Consider the following 14711-nt stretch of genomic DNA (forward strand, 5'->3'; position numbering starts at 1 on the left):
CCAAGCAAGCTTCCAAGAGGCAGCAACTTTTGTATTTAGAGGGAGCAAGTGTGTGTTGCGACTTGAAACACTCAAATCCAAAAGTTTTTTATGTGACGCGGATGCATCACAGACCCTTCTATTTCAAAAAATATTTTTGGAAATCTTGCGGGAACGGCTGCGCGATGCAGACTTGTTCCCCGATGAAAATTCTGAAATTTGAATTTGAGTTTGACTTGACTAAGTGGTCAAATTAAGTAAAGGGTCTTTTGGGTATTTTATGGTAGGGTTATATATAGATTTTACTTCACTTTTACCTCACAATCACTCAGTCAAATAAAAACCACAACAAATCCAATAATCTCTCCCTTATCTCTATATTCTCTCTCTACTCATCCACCATTGAAGAAGATTTGAAGGTTGAAGAAGAAGACCAAATTCTTCAAGTTTCTAATATATTTCGTGGTTATTCATCTTTAAGGTATGGTTTCTTTCATTCTTTGGATCCTTTTTCGCACGAGGTCCCACCAAAAGATGATTTCTAAATCCCCAAATCTAGGTTTTTATTCTACAAATGGGTCTTCTTTGAAAAATGAAATTAGGAATCAATTATGTTAAATTATGATTAATTAATGTTGTTTAAGTATATATTAATGGTTTGCCATGAGATTTCGCTAGACCCATGTATTTCACCGATTTCATAAAAACCATCAATTGATATGGTGAATTATGAAGATTATAAATATGTTCATTGACAACTTTCTTGTTAATTATTTAATTGCTTCTTTTCTTTACCTTGTCTATGTAATTGGTTATGTATTCTTGGTAATGTAAGTATGAAGGTTATTGGATGGGCAATGAGGTATGTTGATTGGTTCTTCTTGGATTCCATTACGAATTATGAGTTACTTAGATAGTAATGCTTCTAAGTCTAATTTGTTCTTGTGATGTCGATGCTAAGTATTCCTAATCCTTAACCATAGACTATTGAATTGGTTATGAATTATGAAAGTATATTATAGTATGATTATTATATGATTGAAAGTAGTTTCTCATTATTATAATAAAGTGATAAGTGAAAGGCTTACTCACTTGTATGTGGTTTCTAAAATGAAAGGATAGTTCTCACTCATGAATTCCTATTAGATATTATGATAAGATGTTCATAGAGGGGTTTAAAAGAGACTAACGTGATATTGTATGATAAGTATGATTATTACTAATGGGAATAATTGTTTAGCACCGAAAGGGCATGTAAATGAGATAGAGGCCCACGTTAGTAAGTCTTGCCTCCCGCATGGGTTTCCTCAGGTCAGTAAGTCCGAATTCCCTAATTATGTTGTCTCATGAGACAGAAACTTCCACGTTATCAAATCAAGGTTTCTAGCATCAACCTTCTTGACCCTTCACTATGTGCCCACAATGGACTCTAGCGTAGTGGATCCACCTAGAAAACTACGTATGAATTGTTACACCTTAGGGAATTGTTAACCCTCTCTTTTCGATGTTGGAGTAGGACACCAGATTCCATATAGATCACATGGTCTCATGTCGGTTATTGCACTTTTTTCTGTAATGTAAAAGTAAATAAACAAGTAAGTATGTGAACTCTTATTGGGGTTGTCTTGAAGGATACTACATAGGATGAAGGAGGAAATGGGAATTATCTCACTCATTGCACATGTGGGATCCAAAGGGATGATTCTATTAGTGTTATTTTTTTTAGTTAGTACGATTATGATTATTTGGATAAGCTATGAGTTGTATTAATGTATTTATCATGTTATGATTACTTTAAGATAACATGTTGTATGTATGAAGTGTGTTGCTTAATGTTATACATAGCCTTGGATAGGATTATGGGGTTCTATACTTGGCATTGCAAAAATATCACTTGGGTGATCTACATGTTGGGTTGTTATTATGTTGAATTGACTTATTATGCTTGTTATTTATGCATGTTAGTTAAATTGATAGAAATCATGATTTTATATTAAATTGACTTTTTCTCATGAACTGAAGATTTTTGTGCATAGGAGTTATACTTGGTACATGTGGTTTGTACTAACACATATTTTCTCCCTTTTTCCCAAACATTTTAGGTTCGGGACATTGAGGATATTCGTCTTCATTGAAGAAGAGGACTTGGCTCTTTCCTAAGTCAATTTATGAGTCCTCATGAGTTCCGAGGATAGATCCACTCATAAAGCAAAATTAGTTTTGTCTATGTTTGGGACAACTATTCCATTCTCCAGTTAAGATTTCATTGTAGCCTATATGGGATATTGTAATAGACTAAGCGCTATGCCCAAACTATTGTGATAAACTTTATAGATGGTTTAATGCGAGACAATGTAGTAAACTGAATTCCTATAAGTTAATTATGTTGCCTACACGACAAGCCTAGGTAAGCTTCATATTTGAGAGTTCTATGTAAACCTCATGAAGTACATATGAATGAAAAGTTCTCCATTTTCCTGCATATTTTTGACCTATAATGTGCTATGATGTATGCGAAGGGATTGTCTTATTCCTCTTAGAGGTCGACTATTTGGGTATAATTTGGGTCATAACAAGATTGGTATTAGAGCATGAGGTTGAGAAATATAGGATTGATGTCTCACTAAACCACGTCTATGTATGGTCTTATTCATAATATTGAAGCGTGCCACACTTATGAATGACAGATTATGCTTAGGAACTTTCCCTCTTCTGTTATTCCTTAATCGTGCCTAAAAGTCTTAACTCTATCTAGTCTTTTCTTGGAATCCTTTTATTGTGCTTATAGGCAATTAATACAAGGAGGAACAATGCTCGAAGGGCCAGAGAGGAGAATTTGAATTAGGCAGTTCCCCCTCAAGCTCCTCAAAACCCTCGAGTTCCTATTGAATAAGGGGATATGTCTAATGTTTATATAAGGTCGGCCATTCATAGCTTGACTCAAGTGTTGTCTACCAATGTTGTTAGGGATGCAAGGGTGCAAGTGAAAATGTAATATTTTCAAAATCCAAGACGAGTCTCAAAGACTACCATAGGTTCCATGGGGTATAAACATTGTTTTAAGACCAATTTCAATGAATATAGGTCATTTAGGACGTTCAAGAACCAAAACGTCCAAGAACGTCCATGACGTTTGAAAACTAGTTCTAGGAGGTATTAGCATGCCTAAGCCTATTTGACGACGTTTTAGAAGTCGGAAATCCATTGAAATTGGTGGAAGGGTAGTTAAAATAGGTTTAGGATGATTTGTTGTCTAAACGTTCGTGTACGATTCCTTAAAGACAAACCAAGGCACCTTGAGGAGGACCCTAGAGCGTAGGAGGCAGCACCGCCTGGGTAGTGTGAAACCATGAGAGGCCATCAAAGTCTAGTGTGTGTATCTATGGGGCGTCAATGCAAAACTTCGTCCCACATGTAGCCAAAATGTTGGATGCCCTCAGATGCACAGTCTCCTAACTTAACGATGGTGTCCATCGACTCACAGACGGACCGTCGACGGGGTTCCATCTATGAGAGTCCATTTTTTCCACAATTTAAGTTAATTCCAATCTAAATAATAAGGGGATTTTAGGGATTAAGGAAATATTAATTAACTAATTTAACCCCCCATATAAAGACCCCAACCCTCATTAGTCTAAACACGACTCACAAAATAAACTCTCTTCCTTCATCTTCTTTCTCTCTCTATTTGGAGGTAACAATTGAAGACAAACTAAGGGAGGCGTTGGGGGCTTTAAAGAGACTATTTCACTATCAATTCTTCATCAAACGTTAAGGTATGAGATCTAATTGACCTTTCAGACCTCTTTACTCATATTGTTCCTTCAAAATATTTTCAAAAGTTGGGTTTTCAGGTAAATTACTCTTAATCTAGAAAATGAGGTTGTTATTGGATTGTTTAGGTTTTTATTGGACAATATGAATATATTAACATGCATTCTAACTTTATTATAGGATATCTTTTGATGATTTGGTATAGTATGTGGATGATGATCCCTAACCCTTAACCATGACATGAATTAGGTTGAAATTGATTCAGTTGACTTGGTTATTGGTTGAATTGCAATTATTTGATGTTGTTACATTAATCATGCACAAAGTGAAGTTAATTATAGTCTTTAATGCTAGTTTTTGAGATTATGATATAGGTTAGAAAGTTAATTAACCTAAGTGTCTTATCTTAATTTATGATCTAGTAATGAATTGTAATGTAGTGATTCTCCTAACCTTATTATCATTTTGATTATTGAATTATGATGTGGTAAATTTAAATTGGATTGAATTTAGGGTTTCTGATAAGGCCTTAATGATTAACTATGAAAGAGACATGGTAAGTCTTATGATCTCTATCCTTTACTTCCAATTGTCGCTAATTGTAATTAAGCAATGATGTTATATTGGAGTAAGCCTTTTATTAGGATGTATAGGATTGTATGATGTTGAAGTGAAATGCCATGACTATGTTGTGATGTTGAGTAAGGTGTATACGCTATAGGGAAGGTGATTACTATCAATGTGCCTTATTATGATATGAAATGCTAATGTACTAACCTCACTTATCTGAAATGTAATGAAATGACTTATACTCATACAAGTCTTATTGAGCTATTTATGATGATAATTATACAAGACGTAGACCCTATGACCTACTAAGCTATTATTGATAATTAAAGGCTTAAAGACATTTAAAAAAGGGACTCTAGCTTAATACCGAGTGAACTAAATTTAGGAGTGTCCCATCCCACATAGGGAATGTAGGAGCACTAAAGTACTCTTGTGATTGGAGAACACAGTGCATGGAGCATAAAGAGGTTCCAGCTATATCTCCTAGTTTTTGAACTATGTTTCCCCCGTAAGAATACTAGCTAGTGGATACACGTAGTTTCTATGTTTTATATTTTGGTACAATCTTGGCAAGTAGTCCACCATTCTTTGGTGTAGGGTTTTATGACACCGGATTCCACACTTCCTCATGTTGTCAATGTCAGTTAGAGAAAGATGTGCTCAAAAGGTAAAATGAATTAAAGGATTGAAGTCAAACTAGGATAACCTATGGGGTCTAGCTTAGACTACGTAGGGGTATGGGACTCTACCTAAGCGTTGCACTAGTTAGACTTGAGGGGAGTATTAGTAGGATGTTCTTATGTATATTTATGTTTATGATGATATATGATATGTATATGAAGGACTTGCATATTTTTGATACTTTATGTTGGTTAGTTCATTTATGGATATGTATTGGTTTATATTGTTAAAGTAAGATGAAACATATATGTAAATGTCATGTTATGGAAATAGGGTGTTAGACATGATTCTTATTTGGTTACTTGATTGAGTAAGGTTATGGGACTTTGCTTGGTCATTGCACTTGCTGACTTGATAGGGGTTCATGGGTAATTTCTCTTGCTTTGTTATAATAAAATTTACTCTTTTTCATGCTTATTATTTAATATGACTTGTATGTAGAATGACTTGAAATGTATTCATTTGTCTAGTGGGAATGTTTGATTGGACTAGAGTTGATGTTGTGGTATTGTCGTGGTCATGCATATGACTTAATAAATGTGAAATATTGTCTGGTATGGTATTGTTGAATATGCATATAGGATTTAAAAGGAAAATGCATACTTATGGAAATGTCTTTTTTGATAGAATGTTTTATAAATATATGTGCATATGGTCTCATACTTAGTACATATGGCGTACTAACCCCATTTTTTCCACCCAAAATATTAGGTTCCGGTCATTGAAGGCTCATTCGAGACGAATTGAAGAAGACTTGAATATTCTCTACCATCCAAGTGGGTAGGTCCTCACTCTCCAAGGGCGACACCGATATCTTGCTTATGGACTTGCTTCGTTTTCTAGGAATCTTATGTTTTTTCTATTTTCATTTGAGTACGATTTGTATACGTCTATATGTGGCTTCTTACATTGATGTAGTGCTATGCCAAAATTTCTATGATCTTTAGATGGTATGAGATGATACAATCCTTAAGACTATGTTCTATCTTATGTATATATTTATGTGCAATAAAAGTAGAAGGCTATGTAACCTTCCTATAAGAAGGGTCTATGTATACTCGATATATATAGATATTATATTTATGAAGAGGTCTATGTAAACCTCCATGTAGAAGTAATAATTTTTTTAAATTTTATTCTAAATAAGACTTATAAAAGTGATTATGTAAGATAAGAGGCTAGTGTTACTCCTTAAGAGGATGACGACGCCGGTTACGTCTAGGGGGTAAACCCGAATGTGATAAACTTGGTATCACAGCATGAGGTTGAAATATTTTATACTCGATGTCTCTCTCAACCATGTATATGTAAGTTCATGTTAATAATTGTGAAGCGCGCCACACTTATGGACGGGAACCTACATGATTCCTAGGAAACCCTCATTTTCTTGAAAATCATATATCGTGCCATTAGAGTATTCTTATGGTGTGCTTTTGCATCTAATCATATTTTTGTGCTTATAAAAAGAATGAACACTCAAAGGAATGTAGCACGAAGACTTGAAGAGGACATTGCCAAGCGGGAGTTCCTCCCCGTGGTGAGCAAGTTCCTCCACTATAAGAAGATGCTAATATGGAACAAGCGCCAGTCAATATAAGGGCTGCCCTCATCCAATTGGCTCAAGCCGCTACTGTTCAAGCCCAAGAAATGACGGCCCAAGCCAACCGGGAGGTTGTACCCCGTCCTCATCAACAAGTCACTACTATGGCTTCATGACTAAGGGACTTCACTCGAATGAACCCTCCTACCTTCTACGTGTCTAAGGTTTAGGAATACCCCCAAGAATTCATCGATAATGTCAATAAGATACTCTTGGCTATGGGGTTTTCCACAAGTGATAAGGCTGATTGTCCATATATCAACATAAGAACGTAGCTCAAGAATTTTTTGTAAAAATGAGGGATAATAGGCCATTGAGGGGTTGTCCATTGACTTGGGAAATATTTAAATAGGCTTTTCTAGAGCGGTTCTTCCCTAGGAAGATTAGGGAGTATAAAGTTGTGGAGTTCATCAACCTTCGCCAAGGAGGTATGAGTGTTCATGAATACTCCTTGAAATTCACAATGTTATCAAAATATGCTCCTTCTACGGTTTCCGATCCTAGATATGAGATTAGCCGTTTTGTGACAGGGGTGTCAGATGATTTTCAAGAGAAGTGTCATTCGACTATGCTACATGACAACATGAACATTTATTGTCTTATGGTTCATGCCAAGTGAGTGGAAGAGTCAAGGTCCAAGCAGAAGAGTAGAAATGATAAGAGAGCAAAATCTTTTGATGGAAGTTCTTCAAAGAATAGGCTTGAGATACAAGACAAGCCTAGGTTAAGAAGTAGGTTACATGTCAATTTCCTTAAAAATTCCAAAAGGCTAGTGGTGATAGGATGTCTAACCCTATGTTTAATAGGGGAAAAGTTACTAATTGACTAACCAATATAGCCAACTTGTGAAAAGTGTGGGTGAAAGAAGTATGGCGATTTCCTTAAGTGGACGCACAATTGTTTTGGTTGTACTAAAAGCGGGAACAAGGTTAGGGATCGCCCTAATGTGAGGTGCCAAGACAAGGGTAGTGGTCAAGCTCAAGCAAGTGGTTCAGATGAGGCTCCAAAGAAGAACTGCTTCTATACTCTCCTCTATAGGGGTGAGCAAGACATTTCTCCCGACGTGGTTAATGGTATGTTGAAAGTCTTTTGTATTGATGTATATGCTTTACTTTATCCCGGTGCTACTTTATCCTTTGTTACTACTCTAGTAGCAAAAAAGTTTGACATTTGTCCTGATATTTTTCATGAACCTTTTATAGTGTCTACTCCGATGGGTGAGTCCGTTGTTGCAAAAAATGGTGTATATAAATTATCCTACAATGTTTCCCTATAGACTATCTTATGTTCAATTAGTAGAAATCAATATGCTTGATTTGGATGTTATATTGGGTATGTATTGGTTGCATGCTTGTTTTACTTTTATTAATTGTAGGATAATGGAACTGAAGTTTAACTTTACAAATGAACTCGTTGTTGAGTGGAAGGGGGAAACCTTACTCCTATAGGTTGTATCATCTCTTGTCTAAAGTCATGCAAACTAACCTCTAAAGGATGTCTTTAGCATATTGTAAGAGTCAAAGATCTAGACTCCAAAATTCCTCCCATTGATTCAGGTCCCCGTAGTGAGTAAATTTCCTGAGTTTTTCCCTAATGACGTTCCAGGTATTTCTCCCGAACGAAAAATTGATTTTTGTATTGATTTGCTACCAGATATAAATCCCATTTCAATTCCTCCTTATCGGATGGGTACGGTCGAATTGAAATAGTTTAAGGCACAACTCAAGGATTTACTAGACAAAGGCTTCCTAAGATCTTGTATTTCTCCATGGGGTGCTCCGATTTTGTAAGTGAAGAAGAAACGTGGGTTCTTAAGAATGTGTATTGATTACCGTGTACTCAATAAGGTCATAATCAAGAACAAGTATGCTCGCCTCAGATTGCCGACTTGTTTTATCAAGTATAAGGGGCAAGCTTCTTTTCTAAGATTGACTTGAGGTTGGAGTATCACAAACATAGGGTTAGAGGTGAGGATATACCAAAGATGACATTCAAGACTATTTATGGTCAGTATGAGTTCTTAGTAATGTCTTTTGGTCTCAATAATGCTCCGGCGGCGTTTATGGACCTAATTAATAGGGTTTTTTGAAGTTACATATATTCATTTGCCATTGTCTCCATTGACGACATCTTGGTATATTAAAAAATTTAGGGTGATCACGTGAACCATTTGAGAGTAGTGTTACAAGTACTTAAAGAACACCATTTGTTTACCAAGTATAGAAAATGTGTGTTTTCGTAGAGGTGGCTTACATTTCTTGGTCATATCATCCTTAGTCAGGGAGTTGAAATTCATACAAGGAAAATAAAGTAAGTGTAAAATTGGCCTAGACCTTTGACTCCAACCGATATTAGAAGCTTCTTGGGTGTAGCAGGTTATTATCCAAGTTCTTTTGGAGGCTTTTGCATCCATTGCATCTACCTTTACTACTTTGACCCAAAAGTGTACGAAATTTGAGTGGTCGGAGGCATGTGAGAAGAGGTTTTAAATGTTAAAAGATAGGCTTACTTCCGCTTCGGTGATGACCTTATCGGAGGGGACAAAGGGTTTTGTTATGTATTGTGATGCATCATGAGTTGGTTATGGGTGTCTTCTTATGCAGCGAGGGAAGGTGATAGCCTATACTTCTAGGAAACTTAAGGTACGTGAGAGAAACTATCAAACTAATGACCTTGAGTTAGCGGCCGTGATTTTTGCCTTGAAAATATTGAGGCATTACTTGTATGGTGTTCATGTTGATAATTTGACCGACCATAAGAGTCTCCAATATGTGTTTACCAAAAAAGAGTTAAGTCTCAGTCAACAAAGATTGTTCGAATTGTTGAAAGATTACGAAATGAGCATCCTCTATCACCCCGACAAGCTGATGTGGTTGTGGATGCCCTATGTCGTATGACTCTGGGTAGTGTATCCCACATAGATAAATCCAAGAAAGACCTTGTGAAGGATGTACATACGTTTGCTAGGTTGGGTGTGATGTTTGAAGATTCTTTAAATGTCGGTTTCATGGTTCATAAAAAATATGAGTTTTTATTAGTAGTTGATTTGAAGTCCAAACAACACCTTGAAAAATTAATGATGGAGTTTAAGGAAATGGCCCTCGAAAATCTTATGTGTCTTTTTCCCTCGGGATATGGTATTTTAAGGTTCCAAGGAATATTGTGTGTTACCTAGGTAGATGCGTTGAGGGACCAGATCCTTGAGGAAGGCCATGGATCCCGCTACTCCATTCATCCGGGTTCGACAAAAATGTGCGATGACCTTAGGGAAATTTATTGGTGGGAAAGAATGAAGAAGGACATAGCGGAGTTCGTCACTAAATATCCAAATTTCCAAAAAGTAAAAACCAAACATCAAAAGCTAGGTGGCATAGTACAAGAAATCCAAGTTCCTACTATGAAGTAGGAAGACATCAATATGGATTTTGTAGTGGGTTTACCTCGGAATCAAAAGTCATATAATTCTATATCTGTGGTTGTATATAGGTTAACGAAGTCCGCTCGCTTCATTCCCGTTAAGTCTACATATTCGGCGTAAGATTATGTTAGCATCTTCATAGAGTATATTGTGTGTTGCCATGGTATTCCGTTATCCATCATATCGGATCTGGGTGCACAATCCACACTTGTCTTTGGAGGTCTTTCCAAAATGGGTTGGGTACTAAGCTAAAGCTTAGTACCGCTTTTCATACCCAAACGGATGGTCAAGCGGAGCGTACTATTCAATCCCTTGAGGATATGGTTAGGGATTGTATAATTTATTTCAAGAGAAATTGGGATAAGCATTTGCCTTTGGTGGTGTTTTCTTATAATTATAGTTTTCATTCATCCATTTCCATGGCCCCCTATGAAGCCTTTTATGGTAGGAGGTGTAGGTCACATATTGGATGGTTTGAAGTGGGAGAGCCTTCGCTTCTTGGTCGATTTGGTTTATAAGTCTTTGGAGAAAGTTCATATCATAAGGAACCGGTTGCAAACGGCCTTATAGTTCGCAAAAGTCTTATGCCGATCATATGAGAAGGAATTTGTAGTTGTAAAAAGGTGATACAGTGTATTTAAAAATTTCACCAATGAAAGGGGTGGTTAGATTCGGCAAGAAAGGGATGTTGAGTCCTCATTATGTGGGTCCCTATGAAATCTTGCAATGAGTTTGTAAGGTGGCCTATGAATTTAAACATCCCAGTGAATTGGCTTCGGTTCATCCGGTTTTCAACGTTTCCATGCTTAAAAAGTGTATTGGTGATCCTGAAACTATTCTTCCTATTGAGGGTCTTGGTGTGAAGGATAACCTCTCTTACAAGGATGTCCCGGTTCAAATTCTTGTTAGGCAAGTGAAGACGTTAAGGAATAAACAGGTGGTTTCCGTAAAGGTGTAATGGAAGAATCACCTAGTTGAGGGTGCACCATGGGAGGCTGAGGCCGACTTGAAGTCACGTTACCCTCATCTATTTGATAACTAATGTTAGTAGTTGTTACTAATATTTAATGTAATTACTAATTGAAGTTTTTTGTATTTTTTGTGAAGTATTGCAAAGTGTGCATTTTTTATTTTTGCTTTACATGGATTACAGTGAAGTCAGCATTTGAACTTCAAGTTTTTCTCTTTGTCTTGTTTTGAGTTATGTCGTGCATTTTGATTTGGTGAGTCTTTATGAAAAGATATATAGCATGTTGTTGCATTGAAATTTCGGAAAAGGTCCTAAAATACCCTCAAAGTATTGGAAATGATACAAAATTACCCTCCATACACCTATTGGCTCAAAAATACCCTTCCCACCCACCTATTGGGTCCAAAATACCCTAGTCATCAACCTTTTGGTTCAAAATTAACCACTTGTTTAACGGTTTTATATTTAATCTATTTAAATATTTTTTAAATACGTAGTACTCAACTATTTGTTATAATTTAACTTATTAGTATAATTGATAAATCAATCCACTACCCACGCATTACGAATTAAATCCCTCTAAAATAGTAAACCCGTCACATTATTAATGCAACAATAGAAAAACTACTGCCGATTGAGTGTTTTTACAAATTTGAGGAGAAAATATCTATACGAGTAAATTATCATACATTCAAGTGTCTAAATAAAAATTACCGACAAAATTAAAAGTCTGATTATGTTCATCTTAATTATTCTTACGTCTCAATTATGTGATATTACTTCATATGTAAATTTTTTTTAAAATAATATACTTATGTCTTTAAAGCCAATCATAAACATTAATAAAATTATATTTAAAAAAGTGTACGAATTTATTCGGGATGTATTAATTCTTTACCTATAATCATAAATTTCTAATTCAATCTTGAAAGATAATCCTATTGAAAGTGTCCTCCTAAATAAGCGACTCAACCTAAATTTAATTTGGGCTTCGATTCCGACTCGAATAATTTTGGATGTCATTTTTAGGAATATATGATTTCATCGTGTTTTAGTAGTATTTATTACGATTTTGATGTTATAATTGGATTATTAATTGGGCGGAGTTTAGTTTGTAATGAATGGGTAGTTGGTTGATTTATATATTATATTAATAAATTAGATTATAACCAATAGTTGAATGCAAAGTTTAAACATTATTAAAAGAGTTTAATTTTAAAACAATTAAAGAAGTGGACAATATTTAACCGAAATGTCGATGACAAAGGTATTTTGAAGCCAATAGTTGGATGAAAATGACATTTTTGAACCAATAGGTGGATGAAGGGTAATTTTGTACCATTTTCAATACTCCAAGGGTATTTTAGGCCCCTTTTCTATTGAAATTTTACAGAATTGGCACATGTAATGTATGTTGAGGACATGTTGTTGTTGTGAGAAGGATATTCCTCATAATGTAATGTTAAATGTTATGTGTAGTAATTCAAGTTAAATTACACTGTGTAAGTAATATGATTGATGTTTTTATGTATTATTGTCGGTTAGGCTTCTAGTCCTGAGTCTATTCCTTCCAAAAAAAATTTGTGTCACTCGGGGATGAATGTTCTTAAGGGGGTATAATGTAATATTTAAAAAATCCAAGACGAATCTTAAAGCCTAGCATAGGTTCTATTGGGTCTAAATACTATTTTAAGACCTATTCTAATTAATATAGGTCATTTAGGCAGTTTAGGAACAAAAATGTCTATGAACGTCCATGACGCTTGGAAACTAGTTCTACGAGGTCAACCATGTCTTAATCTTTATTGATGAGCTTTTAGAAGTAGGAAATCCACGAAGATTGGTGGTAGGGTAGTAAATAGGTGTTTAGGATGATTGAAGGTTGAATGTTCCGGGTACGAATCCCCAAGAACCAACCAAGGGCCCTTGACGAGGATCTAGCACGTAGGAGGAAGCATTTCCTGGGCAGTGTGCAACCACAAGAGGCCATCAACGACTCGTGCGTGAATCACGGGGCATCGATTCCAAATGTTGGCCCACACATAGACAAAATGTTGGACGCCCTCAAATGTAAAGTTTCAGAACTCAATGACGGTTGTGCAGCACGGAAGGCTCTGTGCCCGTCGACTCAAAGACGGACCGTCGACGATTTTCCATCCGTGAGGGTCAATTTTTCTACAGAATTAAAGTGGGTTTACGGGTTAGTTATGGATTAAATGAAGATTAATTAACTAATTTAACCACCCATATAAAGACCCAACCCTCAATAATCTTAACACAACTCACAAAATAAACTCTCTTCCTTCTCTCTTGTTTCTCTCTATATTTGGAAGACACCCCTGAAGAGAAGATAGGGGGAGGTTATGGGGGCTGTAATGGGATGATTTCACTATTAAATCTTCATCAGACATTAAGGGGGATCTAATTAACCTTAAAGACCTCTTTCCTCAAAGGGTTCCTTCAAAATATTTTCAAAAGTTGGGTTTTCATGTGGGTTCTTCTCAATCTCGAAAATTTGGTTGTGTATTGATTTGTTTATGTTTTCTTATTGATAGTATGAATATATTAACACGTCTTCTAACTTTATTATAGGACATCTTTATGATTTGTATAATTTGTAGATGATGATCCCTAACTCTTAACCCTAGGTTTGCTATTGACATGAATTAGGTTGAAATTTATTCGACTACTTGGTTATTGAATGAACATATATTAATTGATTGTTTTATATTAATCATGCACAAATTGAATTGAATGACAGACTTTCATGCTAGTTCGTGATATTATGATCTAGTTAAGAATGTGCATTACCCTAAGTGTCTTATCTTAAGCTATGATCTAGTAATGAATTGTAATGTAATGATTCTCTGTCACATCCCAAAACCACACCCTATAAGTTAGGGCAATCATGGATTGAAACTTGCGAACTTTATCTCTCTGAGGTCTTTTACAAACCTTTACATATCATTCACTGCAGAAACATAGTAAAAAGTAGTGCGGAATAAAAACTTTTCACTAAACATATCATAGTATTTAAAAACTCTTTCATATAAAGCAATAGGAAATACTATGTCTGAATCTCATCATCATATTACACAAGAATAATTGGGACACGACCCATACTTAAAAACACGTATACAAAAATACTTAGTCTATTACAATACTTTGAATGGAAAACATAAAAGACATATATACCCTCAAGTAAAATAAGTACATACTTCAACTTCTTTTGAATGATGCTATGGTCCAAGTCTTCTTTCCCAAAAGATCCTCACCTACCAAGAACTATATAGATAGATAAAAGTCTAAAGTTAGTACAACCACATGTACTAAGTATGGCATTATGCATAAAAATCATGAAAACGAACATTTATTGGAAATATTGATCTTTAAATTTAACAAATCATATTATACTTATAAGAACAACATTTATCAACTTACAAACACATAAGATAACAATTAATGAATTAATGCATTTTTAGAATCACTTAAAAGTGAGTCATTTCACTGTTATAGTGAAGTCTATTTGTTGTACAGTGAAGTACTTACCCTTAACTTTAGAAACCCTTTAGTATGTAATTAGCCCACTCAAAGCTATCCTAGGATTTACTTAAGAGACAAAAAGAGAGACCTTCCATACACCCTCTCTATATGTGCCTAAACGACCCTTAAGATTACTTATAATGGGTCACATACACACTTCAAGACATGAAACATAT

This window comes from Solanum pennellii, chromosome 11 (genome assembly GCF_001406875.1).
Source record: "Solanum pennellii chromosome 11, SPENNV200".
NCBI lineage: Eukaryota > Viridiplantae > Streptophyta > Magnoliopsida > Solanales > Solanaceae > Solanum > Solanum pennellii.